This window comes from Equus caballus, chromosome 21, assembly GCF_041296265.1.
Source record: "Equus caballus isolate H_3958 breed thoroughbred chromosome 21, TB-T2T, whole genome shotgun sequence".
In the NCBI taxonomy this organism is placed as follows: domain Eukaryota; kingdom Metazoa; phylum Chordata; class Mammalia; order Perissodactyla; family Equidae; genus Equus; species Equus caballus.
Window position 1 is genome coordinate 9,976,982 of NC_091704.1, and position 6,000 is coordinate 9,982,981.

Here is a 6,000-nt window from a genome sequence, read left to right on the forward strand (position 1 = left end):
TGTCATTTCTTATGGCTGAGTAGTAGTCCATCGTGTATAATACCACATCTTTATCCATTCGTCCCTTGATGGGCACCTAGGTTGCTTCCAAGTCTTGGCTATTGTGTATAATGCTGCAGTGAACATAGGGGCGCAAGTATCTTTACACCTTTGTGTTTTCAAGTTCTTTGGATAATGCCCAGCAGTGGAAGAGCTGGGTCGTATGGTAGATCTATCCTTAATTTTCTGAGGATACTTCAAACTGCTTTCCATAGTGGCTGTACCAGTTTGCACTGCCACCAGCAGTGAACAAGGGTTCCCTTCTCTCCACACCCTCTCCAACATTTGTTGTTTCCTTTCTTGTTAATAATAGCCACTCTGATCAGAGTCAGGTGATACCTCATTGTAGTTTTGATTTGCATTTCCCTGATAGCTAATGATGTTGAGTATCTTTTCATATGCCTGTTGGCCATCCATATATCTTCTTTGGAGAAATCTCTGTTCAGATCTTTTACCCACGTTCTAATTGGATTGTTGGGTTTTTTTGTTGTTGAGCTGTATGTGTTCTTTGTATATTTTGGATATCAACCCCTTATCTGATATATGGTTTGCAAATATCTTCTCCCAATTGTTAGGTTGTCTTTTTGTTTTGTTGATGGTTCCCTTTGCTGTGCAGAAGCTTTTTAGTTTGATGTAGACCCCTTTGTTCATTTTTTCTTTTGTTTCCCTTGCCCGGTCAGACATGGGACTTGAAAATATGCTGCTCAGACAATTGTCATAGAGCATACTGCCTATGTTTTCTTCTAAAAGTCTCATGGTTTTGGGTGTTACATTCAAGTCTTCAATCCATTTTGAGTTGATTTTTGTGCATGATGTAAGGGAATGGTCTACTTTCATTCTTTTGCATGTGGCTGTCCAGTTTTCCCAATACCATTTATTGAAGAGACTCTCCTTTCTCCATCGTATGCTATTGGTTCCCTTGTCAAATATTAGCTGTCCATAAACGTCTGGGTTTACTTCTTGGCTCTCACTTTTCTTCCATTGATCTGTCTGTCTGTTTTTGTGCCAGTTTGGTTACTAGGGCTTTGTAGTATAATTTGAAATCAGGGAGTGTGATACCTCCAGCTTTGTTCTTTTTTCTCAGGAATCCGTTGGCTATTTGGGGTCTTTTGTTGTTCCACATAAATTTATGCTTCTTTGTTATATTTCTGTAAAAAATGTTGTTGGATCTTTGATAGAGATTGCATTGAATCTATAGATTGCTTTAGGAAGTATGGAGATTTTAACGGTGTTAATTCTTCCAATCCAAGAGCATGGAGTATCTTTCCATTTCTTTGTGTCTTCTTCGATTTCTCTCAACAATGTTTTATAGTTTTAAGTGCACAGATCTTTCACCACTTGGTTAAGTTTATTCCTAGGTATTTTATTCTTTTTGTTGCAGTTGTAAATGGGATTGTATTCTTAATTTCTCTTTGTGCTACTTCGTGGTTAGTGTATAGAAATGAAACCGATTTTTGTACATTGATTTTGTATCCCACAACTTGACTGTATTCCTTTACTATTGCTAAAAGTTTTTTAGTGGACTCTTTAGGGTTTTATAGATATAAAATCATGTCGTCTGCAAGAGCGACAGGTTCACTTCTTCTTTTCCAATGGGGATACATTTTATTTCTTTTTCTTGCCTGATTGCTCTGGCTAGGACTTCCAATACTATGTTAAATAAGAGTGGTGACAGTGGGCATCCTTGTCTGGTTCCTGTTCTTGGAGGGATAACTTTCAGTTTTTCTGCATTGAGAATGATATTTGCTGTGGGTTTGTCATATATTGCCTTTATTATGTTGAGGTAATTTCCTTCTATACCCATTTTATTTAGATTTTTTATCATAAATGGATGCTGTATCTTTTCAAATGCTTTCTCTGCATCTATTGAGATGATCATGTGATTTTTATTCTTCATTGTGTTAATGTGGTGTATCACTTTGATAGATTTGCAGAGGTTGAACCATCCCTGCATCCCTGGAATGAAACCCACTTGATTATGATGTATGATCTTTTTAATGTATTGTTGTATTCCATTTACTAGTATTTTGGTGAGGATTTTTGCATCGATGTTCTTCAGTGATAATGGTCTGTAATTTTCTTTTGTTGTGTTGTCCTTGTCTGGCTTTGGTTTCAGGATAATTTTGGCTTCTTAGAAGGAGTTAGGAAGCCTCCCCTCCTCTTCAATTTTTTGGAGGAATTTGAGAACGATAAGTATTAAGTCTTCTTTGATTGTTTGGTAGAACTCACCAGGGAAGCCATCTGGTCCTGGACTTTTACCTTTTGGGAGGTTTTTGATTACTGTTTTGATCTCCTTACTAGTGATCAGTCTATTCAAATTTTCTACATCTTCTTGGTCCAGTTTTGGAAGGTTGTATGTTTTTAAGAATTAATCCATTTCTTCTACATTATCCAATTTGTTGGCATGTAGCTTTTCACAGTATTCTCTTATTATCTTTTGTATTTCTGAGGTCTCTATTATAATCTCTCCTCTTTCTTTTCTGATTTTATTTATCTGAGCCTTCTCTGTTTTTTTCTTGGTGAGTCTAGCTAAGGGTTTTTCAATTATTTTTTATCTTTTTGAAGAACCATCTGATGCTTTCATTAATTTTTTCTATTGCTTTTTAGTCTCTAATTCATTTATTTCTGCTCTGATTTTTATTATTTCTTTTATGCTGATTTTGGGCTTTGTTTGCTGTTCTTTTTCCAGTTCCTTTAGGTGCACTTTGAGATTGTCTATTTGGGATTTTTCTTCTTTGTTGAGGTAGGCCTGAATTGCTATAAACTTCCCGCATAGAACTGATTTTGCTGTATCCCACAGATTTTGGCTTGTCAGGTTTCATTTTCATTTGTCTCCAGGAATTTTTTGATTTCTTCTTTGATTTCTTCATTGACCCAATCATTGTTCAGTAGCATTTTGTTCAATGGCCACATTTTTGTGGCTTTTCTGGTTTTCTTTCTCGAGTTGATTTTTCACTTTCATACCTTTGTGGTCAGAAAAGATACATGGTATTATTTCAATCTTCTTAAATTTATTGAGACTTGTTTTGTGGCCTAATATGTGATCAATCCTGGAGAATGTTCCATGGGCATTTGAAAAGAATGTGTATTGTGTGGTTTTTGATTGGAATGTTCTGTATATATCTACTAAGTCCATCTGGTCTAATGTATCCTTTAAGGCAAGTGTTTCCTTATTGATCTTCTGTTTGGATGATCTATCCATTGGTGTAAGTGGAGTGTTAAAATCCTCTACTATTATTGTGTTACTGTCTATTTCTCGTCTTATGTCTGTTAATAATTGCTTTATATATTTAGGTGCTCCTGTGTTGGGTGCATAGATATTTATAAGTTTTATATATATATATATATATATTTTATTTTAATTTTTATTGAGTTCATGAACATGTACATGTACATTATTGTTTGTCAGTCGTGTTGTAGGTGCACCCCTTCACACTTTGTGCCCACCCCCCACCCCACCTTTGCCCTGGGTATCCACTAATCTGTTCTCTTTGTCTACATTTTTAAATTCCTCATATGAGTGGAGTCATACAGAGATTGTCCTTCTCTATCTGGCTTATTTCACTTAACATAATCCCCTCAAGGTCCATCCATGTTGTTGCAAATGGGATGATTTTGTTCTGTTTTACAGCTGAGTAGTATCCCCTCATGTATATATATACCACATCTTCTTTATCCAATCATCTGTTGATGGGCACTTAGGATGTTTCCATGTCTCAGCTATTGTAAATAATGCTGCAATGAACATTAGGGTGCATAGGACTTTTGGAATTGCTGACTTCAAGCTCTTTGGATAGATACCCACGAGTGGGATAGCTGGGTCACATGGTAGTTCTATTTTAAATTTTTTGAGGAATCTCCATGCTGTTTTCCATAGTGGCTGCACCAGTTTGCATTCCCACCAGTAGTGTATGAGGGTTCCTTTTTCTCCACAACCTCTCCAACATTTGTTACTATTAGTTTTAGATATTTTTATGATTCTAATGGGTGAAAGGTGATATCTTAGTGTAGTTTTGATTTGCATTTCCCTGATGGTCAGTGATGATGAACATCTTTTCATGTGCCTATTGGCCATCCATATATCTTCTCTGGAGAAATATCTCTTCATGTCTCCTGCCCATTTTTTGATCTGGTTGTTTGATTTTTTATTGTTGAGTTGTGTGAGTTCTTTATATATTATGGATATTAGCCTTTGTCAGATGTATGGCTTGCAAATATTTTTTCCCAGTTAGTGGGGTTTTTTTTTTGTTTCAATTGTCTTTTCCTTTGCCTTGAAGAAGCTCTTTAGTCTGATGAAGTCCCGTTTGTTTATTCTTCCTATTGTTTCCCTTCTCTGAGATCAGTCTCCGAAAAGATCCTTTAAATACTGATGTCAAAGAATGTACTGCCTACATTTTCTTCTAGAAGCCTTATGGTTTCAGGTCTCCCCTTTAGGTCTTTCATCCATTTTGAGTTTATTTTGGTGAATGGTGAGAAATAATGGTCATTTTCATTCTTTTACATGTGGCTTTCCAGTTTTCCCAGCACCATTTGTTGAAAAGACCGTTTTGTTCTTTTTTCTCAGGACTGCTTTAGAAATCCAGAGTCTGTTGTTGCCCTATATGAATTTTAGGATTCTTTCTTCTGATTCTGTAAAGAATGTCATTGGGATTCTGATTGGGATAGCATTGAAGCTATAGATTGATTTAGGTAGAATGGACATTTTAACTATGTTTATTCTTCCAACCCATGTACATGGAATGCCTTTCCATCTCTTTATCTCACAATCCATTTCTTCAGAAAGGCCTCATAATTTTCATTGTATTGGTCTTTCACTTCCTTAGATAAATTCACTCCAAGGTATTTTATAACTTTTGTAGGGATTGTGAATGGTATGGGTTCTTGAGTTCTTTCTCTGTTAGTTCATTATTAGAATATAGAAATGCTACTGATTTATGTAAATTGATGTTATACCCTGCAACTTTGCTGTAGTTTTTGATTACTTCTAAAAGTTTTCCAATGGATTCTTGGGGTTTTCTATGCATAAGGTCACGTCATCTGCAAAGAGTGAGAGTTTCACTTCTTCCCTCCCTATTTGGATTCCTTTTATTCCTTTTTCTTGCCTTATTGCTCTGGCCAGGACCTCCAGTACTATGTTAAATAAGAGTGGTGATAGAGGGCATCCTTGTCTCATTCCTGTTTTCAGGGTGATGGTGCTCAGTTTTGCCCACTAAGTATGATGTTTGCAGTGCGTTTGTCATATACGGCTTTTATTATGTTGAGGTAGGTCCTTTCTATGCCAATTTTGTTCAGAGTTTTTATCATAAATGGCTGTTGGATCTCGTCAAATGCTTTCTTGGCATCTATTGAGATGATCATGTGGTTTTTATTCCTCAGTTTTTTGAGGTGGTGTATCACGTTGATTTATTTGCTGACGTTGAACCATTCCTGTGTTCCTGGTATGAATCCCACTTGATCATGATGTATGATCCTTTTGATGAATTGCTGAATTCTGATTGCCAAAATTTTGTTGAGAATTTTTGCATCTATGTTCATCAGCAATATTGGCCTGTAGTTTTCTTTTTCGTGCTGTCCTTGTCAGGCTTTGGTATCAGCATGATGTTGCCCTCGGAGAATGTGTTAGGAAGTGTTCCATCCTCCCCAGTTTTTTGGAATAGCTTGAAAAGGATAGGTATTAACTCCTGTCTGAAAGTTTGGTAGAATTCCCCAGGAAAGCCATGTGGTCCTGGGGTTTAATTCTTTGGGATGCTTTTGATTGCTGTTTCAATCTCTTTCCTTGGGATTGGCCTGTTCAAATTGTCCGCTTCTTCTTGAGTGAGCTTTGGGAGATTGTAGGAGTCCAAGAATTTATCCATTTCCTCTAGGTTATCCATTTTGTTGGCATATAATTTTTCGCAGTATTCTCTTATAATCCGTTGTATTTCTGCAGAGTCTGTGGTTATTTCTCCTCTTTCATTTCTG